Here is a 13494-nt window from a genome sequence, read left to right on the forward strand (position 1 = left end):
AAAGTGTCTATTATATATGCGCCAGCCACAGTTCTGGACATGGGGATGTGGCAGTAAGTGGGGCAGACACATCTGTCCTCACATAATTTACAGTCTAGTGAAGAAAATTTAGCCTGGAAAAGAAAAAACTTGGGTAATACAATTTCTGTTTTCAAATACATAAGAAATGGAGGAATAGACTTACATAACAATGATGATAACAATGAAAACCACAACACTAGCTATGATTTATTAAATTCTTATACTATGTGAGGCACAGTGTTAAGCTTTTTGCATAGTTCTTCTTTTTTATTTTAACCCTCACCCGAGGATATCTTTTCCATTGATTTTTCTTCTTTTTTTAAAAAAAAATATATTTTTATTGATTTTTACAGAGAGGAAGGGAAAGGGATAGAGAGATAGAAACATCGATGAGAGAGAAACATCGATCAGCTGCCTCCTGCACACCTCCTACTGGGGATGTGCCCAAAACCAAGGTACATGCTCTTGACCGGAATTGAACCTGGGACCCTTCAGTCCTAAGCCAAACCGGTCAGGGCTCTTTTTCTTCTTCTTCTTTTTTTTTTTTAGAGAGAAAATGGGAGGGGGGGAGGAGAGGGGAAGAGAGAGAGAAATATCAACCTGAGAGAGACATCAATTGTTTGCCTGGGATTGAACCTGCATCCAAGGTACATGCCCTTGACTGGGAATCAAACCCTGGACCCTTTGGTCCATGGGCCTACATCCAAACCACAGAGCCAAACCAGCCAGAGCCATAGTTATTCTTTTAACTTTCTTATCAGCCTTATAAAGCTGATATTGTTATTAAGGACTGGAGCCTTGGAAAAGTTAAGCATTTTGTTCAAGTACATACTGAACATGAGCACAGATCGGATTTCAAAGCTCATGCTGTTAAGTACTGCTGAATTGTTTCTCTTATTCTAAGGGCAGAGCCAGGACCAATGTAGGAAAAGTAAAATATAGGCATATTCTTCTGGAATAAAGAATTGCCTAATAGTACTATCTCATCATGGAAAGGGCTTCTTTGGTAGGTAGGTAACTAGGTAGGTAGGTAGTTAACTTCCTGTCATTGAAGATGGGCAAGTAGAATATAGCACTCCACTAATTGGTCAGCAGAGGGGATCCTTGTATTAGGTTGAACTAGGTAATGTCTAAGGCAGCGGTTCTCAACCTGTGGGTCGTGACCCCTTTGGCGGTCAAACGACTCTTTCACAGGGGTCGCCTAAGACCATCCTGCATGTCAGATATTTACATTACGATTCATAACAGTAGCAACATTAACAGTTATGAAGTAGCAACGAAAATAATTTTACGTTTGGGTCACAACATGGGGAACTGCATTTAAAGGGCCAGAAGGTTGAGAACCACTGGTAAGAGGGGGAAAAAATAGACTTCCTGGAGGAAAAGTAGATTTTGGATAGAGTGGAAAGGGTGGGGCAGCCTGAGTTATAGGGAATGAGTGTGAGCAGAGAATGTGGAGGTAGGTTTAGTTAGACAGAGTGACTGTGGTAGAAAACTGCAGGACAAAAATCTGAAAAAGAAAGCGGGCCCAGGCAACTAGACTGAGCTATGTGTGCTTCTTGAACCTGGCAATTGTAGGTTCTTGAGCAAGGACAACAACCATGATGAAAGTATCTAAACTTTTGGTCACATCTCAAAGTGTTACTGGTCCTCACAGGATCCAGTATTCTCTATGCTGGAAATAGAGTCATATTTCTGGTGATGAATGAGGCCTGGGGGTGTCCTGATCTCCCTCCAAGGGCCTGGCCATGGGACTGGGAGACAGATGGCACAACAGTTAAGTTGATATGGCCCAAGCTTCACCAATTCCTGGATATCCTTGTCATTAGCCTTCCTTCATTTTCCACTTTCTACTGAATGGCTTTGTAAAATGAGAGGAGGAAGAAAATGTTCTTTTTAGAGAAATGTTACCACAGCAAAAAGCTCATCAGCACAAATTGTTCTAAAATAACACAAAAGCTGTCATCCTGCTCTGAGCCAGTGGCGAGCTGCTCTTTTTCAGCATAGTTTCTGCCTGCCTTGGCTTCAGATGTTCTTGCTGCAGCCTCAGGCCTCTGGTGGTTAGAGTAACCTGCTAGTGGGAGTTTTCAGGATCAGTCACAAGCTACTGTCTTTGAAGGCGAAAGTAATGTTAGCAAAATGTGTGCTTAAATTAGTCTGATCATATATGAGAGAACCTCAGAGTTCATCATCTAACTAGAAAGTTGTGTGGACAGCTCAGGGCTTAGACTATTAGATAATAGACATCGAGGCATCAGAGAGGAATCCCTGGTTGTATTGGATATCAAGAACCTGAGATTTTTATGACCCATTTACTAGTAAAAGCACTGCTGATTTCTTAAGGCCCTTAGTAGAAATCGGAAGGAATCCTCTATTAAGGCCTCATTTATTTAGCCTTACATCAGTAAGTTTTCAGGTATTTTGAACTATAACCTCAGTACTACATCTTTTAAAATTTTGGTCATTTTTGGAGTTAAGTCTTTCTTTTTTAAAAATTTTATTTTTAAGCATTGCCTTTACTCTTTCCTTCCTCCCTCCCTCCCTCCCTCCCTCCCTCCCTCCCTCCCTCCTTTCCTTCCTTCCTTCCTTCCTTCCTTTTCCTCACCCGAGGATATTTTCCCGTTGATTTTTAGAAAGAGGGGAAGAGAGAGGGAAAGACAGAGAGAAATATTGTTGTGAGAGAAACACATCAATTGGTTGCTTCCTGCACAAGCCCCGACCAGGGCCCAGGCTGGGGAGGAACCTGCAACTGAGGTATGTGCCCCTTACTGAATCGAACCTGGAACCCGTCAGTCCGCAGGCCAATGCTCTGTCCACTGAACCAAACTGGCCAGGGCTGAAGTAAGTCTTTCTTATCACAGATTATTGTCAGCAGAGTGTTAACTTTCTTTGGATAATTCAAGCATGTCTTCAGGGCCTCTTATGCTATTTACCCCAGTGCCTATATTCCAAATGTATGGTTGTGTCTTCTTTTGTTTTCTTGCCTCTTCTTTGGTTCATTCATTTTTAATTGCTGTTTCTGCTTTGCTGTGAGCTGTGAACTTAGACTTATGGTAAACTGAGACTCGCAGGCATTTTATAGAAAATAAAATATATTTTGTTTATGGGGAAGTTAGTTTGGCTGCTCAAGTGCCACATTTGCTTGCTTCTGTCCTAGATAGCAGAAGCTGTAGATTGTGAGCCCTTCAGATGAGCAAGATGCCACTATTGGTGATGGTCCCCTTCTTGCCAAGCTGGCAGGAGCGCTACCAGCCTAGCAGTGTGAGAATTAATGACCTATGTTCTATTCAGAGCTCTGGTGAGGACACTGCCCAGAGGCAAAGGATTTGCTGCAGTGGGATGGTACTATCAGGTTGTCGTGACAGTCTGAGGTGCACAGACAAGGGCCTGCCTTAAACCACTGACCTCTTAACTAGACCAGACTCTGTGAGCAGTGTTATTTTCTTTTCTGGAATCTACATGAAAAATTAAGGGCATTTATTCATCATTAAACAAATTCTGATTGAATACCCCATTATGTGTCAGGCATTATTTGTGGGAGCTGTGGATTCTACAGTGAAAAAAACTGACAAGATCTTTACTTTTATAGAGCTTGCATTCTAGTTGTCTATGTGTCACAAGTAACTAAGTAATGAGTAAACTTGGAAATTATGCAGAACTGTAATCAGATTATAGTAGTTTAATGACTTCTACTTTTATTTTCTCATTGTAAAATGGTGGTTAATGATTCTTATCCTTGCAAGATTGTTGTCAGGATTAAGTGAGAAAAGTGCTGTTAAAGTTCTCAGCTCGCCCTAGCCAGTTTGGTTCAGTGGATAGAGCATCAGCCCTCAAACTGAAGGACCCCGGGTTCGATTCTAGTCAAGGGCATGTACCTTGGTTGCAGGCTAGATCCCTAGCCCTGGCCCTGGTCAGGTGCATGCGGGAGGCAACCAATCGATGTGTCTCTCTCACATCAATGTTTCTCTCTCTCTGTCTTTCCCCTTCCCTTCCACTCTCTCTAAAAATCATTGGGAAAATATCCTTGGATGAGGATTAACAACAACAACAAAAAGTAATAAAATAAAAAGGAAAGTTCCCAGCTCAAACAAAGAACTCTAAAGACTCAACAAAAGAAAACAAGCAACTTCATAGAAAATAGGAAAATTTTTGAATAGACACTTCATCAAAGAAATTATAGGATGGCAAATAAGCATGTGAAAAGATGCTCAATATTATTAGTCATTAAGGTAGTGCAAATTAAAACCACAATGAGATAATACTACACACCTAATAGAGTGACTGAATTAAAAATGGCAAATACTAAGTACTAGCAAAGGAGGAAAAACCACTGGAACTCTTGCTTATAGTTTCTTATAAAGTTAAACATAACTTACTACATGGCCCAGCAATTCTACTTCTCGGTATTTGCCCTGTAGATAAATGAAAATGTATGTTCATGCTAAAGCCTATGCACAAATGCCTGGCCTATGTGGCTCAGTGGTTGAGCATGGACCTATGAACCAGGACATCACAGTTCAATTCACATGCCTGGATTGCAAGCTTGATCCCCAGTGTGGGGCGTGCAGGAGGCAGCTGATCAATGATTCTCTCATCATTGATATTTCTATCTCTCTCTCCCTCTCCCTTCCCATCTCCATTCCTCTCTGAAATAAAATATATATAGAAGGGCAAAAAATATATTTTTTGGTGTGCCGCAGGATTTTAGTAATTAGTTTGTGTGTGCCATGAGATGAAAAAGATTAAAAATCCTGTTCTAGATATACCTCCTACCACTTGGTCTGGCTCTTGTCTCATAGTCACTCCCAGTCCCCTTTCTTTGCTCAGTAGTTCTCCTTACTTGGAATTAATTTCTCATATCCCTCCTTCCTTCCTCTGGCCCTGTCTGTATCAGTCTTAGGAATCCTCTGGAATGCTCCAGCCTCACTTTTCATGAACCTTCCCTAACTTTTCCACCTACGTTGACCTTTCTCATCTCAGTACTAACTTTTGTAGCACACAGTCTATATCACTTAATTTAGCTCTTAATTAGAATGTCTTGCTTTGTGCCCTAATTTTGATTATATTGTGTTTCCTATAAGTTTGTCTTTTTGCACTAATACTTGAATTACTAAAAAATGCACAACTCTGATAATTATTTCTACCTTGCAAAAGGAATGTGTTAGAATAGGAGCATCCCTACCATGTGCCAAGCCTTGTGCCAGCTGATTGCTTATACAGTTTCCTTTAATCTGTAACCACTCTAAATTAGGTGCCACTAACTCTATTTTAGAGATTATGAAACTACTAGAGGCCTGTTGCACGAAGAGATTCGTGCAAAGCTTTTCCTTCCCCTGGCTGCCAGCACTGGTTTTCCTCCAGCACCCGGGACCCAGGCCTTCACTCCGGCCGGAGCCGCCTTCAGTCTTTGCTGCTGCTCCAGGCCGGAGCCGCCTTCCATCTTCGCTGCTCCATCTTCGCTGCTGCTCTGGGCTGGAGCTGCCTTCAGTCTTCGCTCAACCGCTTCATGCCTACATATTCAAATTAATCGCCATCTTTGTTGGCGGTTAATTTGCATACCGCGCTGAGTAGCCAATGGGAGGCGTAGTGAAGGTATGGTCAATTACCCTGTTTGTCTATTATTAGATAGGATAAGTGGCTTACCTTTGCTTACTAAATTAATCTAAACTCTAACCCTTCAGTCGCCAACTGGTGGTCTGCAGACCACTGGTGGTCTATGAGGTCCGAAATGTTGGCAACTACTGCTCTAACCTGCCCTTTAGTGCTCCCACAATCTGACTTTTGCTCACCTGACTCGTTCACATTACACTGCATTCCTTTCCTCTTTGTCATAGCCATCTCAAACATGCTCTTCATGTCCCATCACTGTGCCTTTGCTCAAAATAATTCCTCATGCCATCTCACTGCCTCCCATTTTTGCCTGTAAAAATTCCACTTGTCCACCAAAGCCTAGATTATGGTTTCTCAGCCTCAGCATTATTGACATTTTGGGCCAGATAATTCTTTGTTGTGGGGAACTTCCTGTGCATTATAGGATGTTTAGCAGCATCCTACTACACATGTGATGTCAGTAACATATCTCTATCTTACCACAATCCCTTAGTTATAACAACCAAAATGTCTCTATTGCCAACTGTTAATTACCCTGGGGGATAGAATTGCTCCTGGTTGAGTATTTTTGGCCGAGATTAAATCTTGTTTCCTCCAAGAAATCTTGTTTGTTTCCCTATAGTGGGAAATGACCCTTCCTCTCTCATGTTCCAGAGTACTTGGCATGAATCTCTCATTCGGCATATTGCTCTGCTCTGTATTGTAATTAGTTGGGTGCATTTTGTGTGTCCTACTAGATAGCAGGTGCCTCCAAGAGCTTATTCATCACTGTTTCTCCCACTGTGTGCTTGGTGTAGGGCCTTAGATGTAAAAAAAAATGAGTTAATCTTTTGAATTTTAAAGCAAAGATTCTGTCTTATTTCAGTGTGTCGCTTAAATTGTTTCCTTGCAGCAGAACAAGAGTACGGTTGGCTGGTCAGTGCTATGGGGAACACGGTGCTTTGGGCTTGTGAGTTCCTGGCAAGGTTCGTAGCTGAGTCATTGGTGGGCTTTTTCTAAGAGTTGCTACAGTCTGGGCTCCAGACATGTTAGTGTATGATGTGCATGATTGATCTCCCCTGTGATCCTCTTTCCTATCCCCCTACTCTATGCTATGAATCACATACAGAACCTGGATGGACGTACAGTCACTGTATTTAACACATTTCGTACCGCATAGAAATCTCTAAGACATACGCCAGGGACCGCACATTTTTGGGCAAACTGCACATTATTTAAATCATCATAACTACAGATCATAATGCACTTTAGGTGTTGTTTTTCAATAATTATAACATTTTTATTTACAAAAACAATTAAACAATTAAAGTTCCTAGTACTTTTTTAATGTATGGTACTGCGTAAAACATTTTCCTCTATGAAGAGGGACCAAACAAAATTTACATAAGTATCTAGATTCGCTTCTTTTTCCATGGGCGGCACAAACTGCAGACTCTCGTAGGAAATTTTTTCTTTCCACTCTCTGGAATACATGTAGGTTCATGCTGCTTCATATCACCTGACAGCCTTTTGGGTGGATCTTTACGAGGTGCTCTCCTTGCACCCCCAGGGGAAGGGCTGGACAGATTTGTCTCTGGTTCTGGAGAGCCTTCATTATTGTCATCTATTATCCAGTTTCTTGCCACCGATAGCAGAAACTGTTTATACTTCATTTTTGCTTGTGGATTGAGGACGTTGTACACTCTAAATGAATTGAAAAGTCCACAGTTTATAAGGTACAGCACTACTTTTTTTGTCCATTTCATCGTTTTCCTTAGAATGGAGCAACACGAAAGGAAGTATATCAGTTTCGTTGGTTTCCTTCCTTTTTCTGAGAGAGGGCATTTCTAAAAGCGCCAGGAACTTGAAGACGAAGACTATTTGAATGACCAAAATACAATGTAACTGCAATGCTTTACGGCCCGTGGGCCACATGCAAATACAAATATTGTATTTGTTCCCGTTTTGTTTTTTTATTTCAAAATAAGATATGTGCAGTGTACATAGGAATTTGTTCATAGTTTTTTTTTTAACTATAGTCTGGCCCTCCAACGGTCTGAGGGACAGTGAACTGGCCCCCTGTTTAAAACGTTTGAGGACCCCTGCTTTATGGGTTCGTGCAATTATATAGTTTTTCGTAGATTGACCTGCACGGTTTCCACCAATGAGATCACTTCATTCGATGTGGACAAGACAGTGTGTTGACATCTAAGGTCCATAACAGATGGCGCGTGAAAAACAAGAAAACTCGTGAGCGGTCCTTAACAGATGGCGCGTGAGACACGAGAAAGCTCGTGAGTGGTACAAAAGGTGTTAAGATAATTAAGGAAAGTCCTAGAGAAAAACACATACTAGAGGAGCATAAATGAAGAAAAGAAAAAAGGAAGACACTGAGAATGCTGAAAGGCCGACTGAGCAAAAGTATGCACAGGCTTTGGAGCAAGAAAGATGAGGGTTTTAGGTGTCCTTTCACCAATTTTAACTAATATGGCCTTGGAAAGTTTCTAAAGCTCTGTAAGCTTTTGTTTCCTCACTGTCAAATGGGAACAATAATCTCTACCTTGAAGTATTATAGTGAAGATGAAGTGAAATCCTGTGTAGAGAGTGCCCAGCCTGTGGCTTAGTTCATGGTAGTAGTATTACTCCTTCTCCTCCTACCACTGCTACCACATGCTAGGCCTATGCTGGGGGCTTTTGCATACACCCTCTCTAGTAGTCTTTACAAAAAATCCATGGGGTAGGTATTAATTTTTCCATATAACCGATAAGGAAACTGAGACTGAATTAGCTCATAGTTATCTATTTTTTTGTTTTTTGCAATTCAGATCTTCATTAGGCCAATGAAAACATTAACTGGTGGTGGTGGCACACCTTTGTGAATATGCTAAAAACACTTGAGTTGTACACAGAATTGGTATGTGAATTATATCTCAATAAAGAGGATTAAAAAAATTGTCACTACATTGGTCACCTCCCACTTGCCTTTCTGTAGTCCAAGCCATAAGAATTCCTAGGGCTCTACAGAAAACACTTTGAAAACCATGTTGATTTCTATCCCCATTTTTCCCATTCTTAACTTTGCCAGATATGTAGAGGTGCTTCCAAATCTGAAGTACCATTGTTTCTGGAAGCCGAGATCCCTTGTTAGCTTACTGACAACTAGTTGCCTTTGTTTCTGAGAAGGTTTCTGAGGACACCCTGACTGAAGATCCCTGAGGCATCCTCTTTGGGAGAATTCCTTCCTCCTTCTCTTTTTCTCTCCCTCCCTCATTCCCTTCCTCTTTCCTTCCCTCCCTCCATTCCTCCCTCCCTCCCTCCTTCTCCCCCCTCACCCCTCTGTTCTTTTTTCTCTCCCTCCCTCCCTCTCCATCCCTTCTGACCTACCTTTTTCGTTTTTTTTGTAGCTGAAGAGGTAGGGGAAGCTGGGGATGCTGAAATGATAGGAAAGAACCCAGGTGGTAATTCCCTCTCGCCCAAATACTAGGGGCCTGCATCAAATTCTTGGCCCTTACCATATGGAGTTTCATGAGCGGGGATGTCAAAAGCAGCTGGCTAAGTAGTCCTGGCTTTTATTTTTCCTGGATTCACCTTGTGCTCAGGGCCTCACTCCAATTCCCACTGCTGCTGCCATGCCAATGCCAGCCCCTGGGAAACTGAGTTCTCTTTTTGGCCCCTGGGCCAAATCCTGAACATAGATTTTTTTTTTATACCTCTCTGCACAGTTTTAATAGCTTGGAGCTTTTGCCTTTTTTTTTTTAAGTATACCATATGCAAAATAGGGTAGAAAAGAAATAATTGCTGACAATTATACACATAACCTCAGTATAGGTTTCGATGTATACATTTCTGTTGCTGCAGGGACTCTTTTTGACCTAAAGGATTGTTACAGTTTAGAGACACCTCTCTGTTTTTTTGCCTTCTAGTTCCCTGCCTATCTCCTAGTGCAATCTCCATCTTATTTCCTGCCTTGTGGAACATTCTGAAAACCTGTACTTAATCTAGGCAAAGTACAGATTGAATTCAGCTCAGGCCTTTTGGACAGAACAGTGGTGACTGATACCATGAATGATATCATTCTTTAGGTGAGACCTTCTCCTTAGGCTAAGGAAGAGACCTGGCCAGATTTTTCCTTGTAAATGCATAATTTATAAGATGGCTGTACTATTCACCAACCAGGAGTGGCTCATAGCTTACAGGTTATATCCCCCATTGACTCCAAATTCTGTGGCTTTGCTCATGCATTCAGTCCTAACTTTAGTTTCTTAGAAGGAAGTATTTAAACCTTGAATTTTTAAAAGTATGAGGCACAACTTTAGAGTCTGACCTTTGCAATGTTCTAGCTATAAGGTCAAGTAATTTTTTAAAAAATATATTTTATTGATTTTTTTACAGAGAGGAAGGGAGAGGGATAGAGAGTTAGAAACATCAATGAGAGAGAAGCATCAATCAGCTGCCTCCTGCACACCCCCTACTGGGGATGTGCCCACAACCAAGGTACATGCCCTTGACCAGAATCGAACCTGGGACCCTTCAGTCCGCAGGCCGACGCTCTATCCACTGAGCCAAACCGGTTAGGGCTAAGGTCAAGTAATCTGAAGCCTCACTTAACTCATCTGTAAAGTAGAGATGAAAATAAGATACTCTTTGTCATTGACAAGCCTACAGGCTAGTGAGAGAGGCAGACATATAAACTGGCAATGACAATAACACATTTTAGGGACTATAATGGCGGTGTGGACAGGGGACTGTGGGTATTTCAAGAGGAATAAGAGGTAATCTAACATGTGCTGGTGTAGCAAAAGACACATTGTCAACCAGACACAGGAAAGTATACCAGTTGCTAAACAAGTTGAACTACATACACATCAGAGGGAGTATAGGCATAGTTTGCAATCTGTCCCAGTGCCTTAGCCAGATACAGGAGGAAGCAGCAGCTCCCCCAGATGGTATCTCTCATGTTTCTAGGAAAACCCAGACGGTGGTTTGCTCTGACAGGCAGGGATATTCTTTCTTACTATGCAGACTGTTGTTTTCTTTTCTCTCCATTTTGTTGGTGAGTCTGCTTTGCCTATTCTGGATGGCAATCCTATTGATGCCTGTAACATTTCGTGAGTGCCTACATATGTGTATATGTCTCTCTGTGCCTTCATGTTTGTTTCTTTGTATGTGTGTATACATTATTTTGTGCTTTTCTGTATTGTATGTGTCTTTTTGTATTTAGACGTGTCTGTGTATGACAAGAAGTGGAGGAGGGGAGGAACATTGAGCCAAGGTGATAGGAACTGAGAGAAGCCCAGAAGCCAGGTTGAGGACTAAGGAGGTTAGAAGCAAAAGGTTAGGCTGCAGTACAGTATGCAGGACCTAGAGGTAAGAGCAGAGCTGGAAATGTAATCAGGAATCAAAGATACTGTTAGTGTAGGCAGGATCTGGGCTCTACAAAGTGGTAGGCCAAATGCAGTCGTCATTCAGCAGCCAGAAATGGTCAAGCCAGGAGAGAGAGGAAAGCCCTGCTTCAGGTATTCTTGTCTAAGGAGGAACCAGCACCTGACTCTGAGGGCCCTGCTTGCCTTCAGACCTAACTGGTTTGTGTTTGTCTAAAGAGGAACCAGCAGCTGACTCTGAGGGCCCTGCTTGCCTTCAGACCTAACTGGTTTGCATGTATTCATGCAAATCCCTGTATCTGTATCTGTATGCGCATCACATTCAGTATACTTCATAGCATTAGGAACAATTCGTTTCCAATGCAAAGTCTGATTCACTTGAGGATCAATGACCCTTCCCTTATTTGTTCTCCTTCCCTTCTTTCTCCAAACATATTTAGTGTCTGCTCTATGCTGGGTACTGGATATGCAAAGACTAATAAGGAAGACACATATTAGTGAAGCAGAAACATATTCATGTTCAATCCTAAAAGGTATTGTGACAAGAGATTAGCACTGCATGCCCTGGAAATGCAGAAAAGGGCATTTCACTGTCCTAGTGTGCCAGGAAAGGCTACCCAGAAGAGGTGATGCCTAAGATGAATTTTGGAAGATGAATAGGAGTCAACCTGGGACAGTGGTAAAAAGGGTATACTAAGTGGAGGGACGAGTGTGATGTCCTTAGGGATCTGTGCGCCATTAGTTCTTTGAACATAAAATGTAATAGGGATGGGGTGGGGTAAGAGCATGTGCTGGGAGAAGGTCAATGGGGGGAAGAAGAGGAGACATGTGTACAACTATTTGTAATACTTTAAACAAGAAAAAAGATAAAAATAAATGTAATAGGGGGACAGGGAGGGAGAGGTTGGAAAGACAGGCATTAGCCAGATTTTATTGAGAAACTTGGATTTCATCCCAAAAGTAATGAGCTAGTAAGTAGGATTGTAAGTAGAGATGGCTCTAACTCTGATGAAGGTATGTCAGGAGGAGGCTTTGCAGAGCAGGTGAAACTGGGACTTGTTTTTTAATGATGAACAGAGGTTTACTGATGAAGAAAGAAGGAGGAGAATTTCAGGAAAAAGGAAATTTATGAGTAAAGGCAGTAGGCAAAAATATAAGTTTGGGAAACATCATGTAGGGAAGAGTCTAGAGCAAGCTCAAAGGCTAATACAAGCCAAATAAACAAGGTTGAAGTTTATGTGGGCCACAAAAAAACAAAAGCTTCAATTTTCATAGAAACATAGGTTTATTTTGATAGAGACATGCTGAATACAAAGAGCTGAAATAAATGAGTAATCATTAACATAAAATAATAGAACATTTTAATAAAAATTAATATTTTCTTGAACATTAATTTACTAGACACTGAATAACTGCACAAATTAATAAGCATAATGCAAATAGACCTATTTTTCTTGCTCTCCAAAAGCGAAATATTTTCTGTTGCATACACCAAGCAAGTCAATACAAGACTAATAACCTGGCAACCGGCTGCTAAAATATTCGCTGCTAGTATTAGTGGAGAGAAACGGTGTGCCTGCATGTAAGGGAAATGAATGCAACATAATTAAAGTAATCAGTCATTAAGGAAAGTTGTAGTTCGTTATTAATAATTATGTATAACAGGATATTGTAAAAATTAAGTTATAAAATTTTTATTAAAACATTTCTTACATACCGTTATATTAGCTGTGCTGCAAAAATATTTGTTGTGGGCCTCATGTGGCCCGTGGGCCGCAAGTTTGACATGCTTGGTCTAGAGAATAATTTCTTCATGTATAAGATAGAGACTGGTAATATATACCTTCAATGGCTAATATGAGATAATGGATGTAAAGAATCCTTTGTAAACTATAATGCAGTGTAAATTTCAATAGCAGGTATTGTGCAGCTTCTCCTCTTTTCCTCTCAGTGCCCAGCAGCATCAGGCCCTCCCAGGTGTAGATCAGGTAGGCATTCACCCCAGCAGAGTGGCTTTTACTAGGTGAGAACCGTGCCTTTTTTCATCTACTCACACGTGGAATCTTGAGGAGGAGGAGCTAAGTTTAGAAGCTACTGGGACTCAGAGGCTGAGTGCTGGTTCTTTCAGGATACACCATTTTCCACAGTATGTGAGCCCTCATACTGTGAGCCCTCAAAATAGTCAAACATGAAGCACCTTTTACATATAGGCACTGTGAAGGACTGTGCCTTAAATGATTTAATTTTCTCCACTTTGGAACTGTGGGGTATCTACATTTTATAGGCTCAAGGGGACATAGTGAGTATGTGGCAGAGATGGGATTTGAGTCTGTATCTGTGACATTCTTTTTCCTGTATGTCACTTCACAAGCTTTCTGCTGTCTGTGACTGTAAGAAGCTTCATGATTAGTGGGAGTGAAACACGATGAGGGGGTGGGCAGAGTGGGGCTCTGTCTTACCTAGGTGCTCTCAGTATGTCTAATTGATCTTTGTGTCCTTGGAT

The 13494-nt window shown here is 41.4% G+C and overlaps 1 protein-coding gene across 12 annotated transcripts in view; it reads left to right on the plus strand.

Moving 5' to 3' along the window:
- Positions 1-13494, plus strand: part of STIM1 (stromal interaction molecule 1) — a 228975-nt gene that overhangs the window by 135234 nt on the left and 80247 nt on the right. The window lies entirely within an intron of this gene.

This window comes from Myotis daubentonii, chromosome 9, assembly GCF_963259705.1.
Source record: "Myotis daubentonii chromosome 9, mMyoDau2.1, whole genome shotgun sequence".
NCBI lineage: Eukaryota > Metazoa > Chordata > Mammalia > Chiroptera > Vespertilionidae > Myotis > Myotis daubentonii.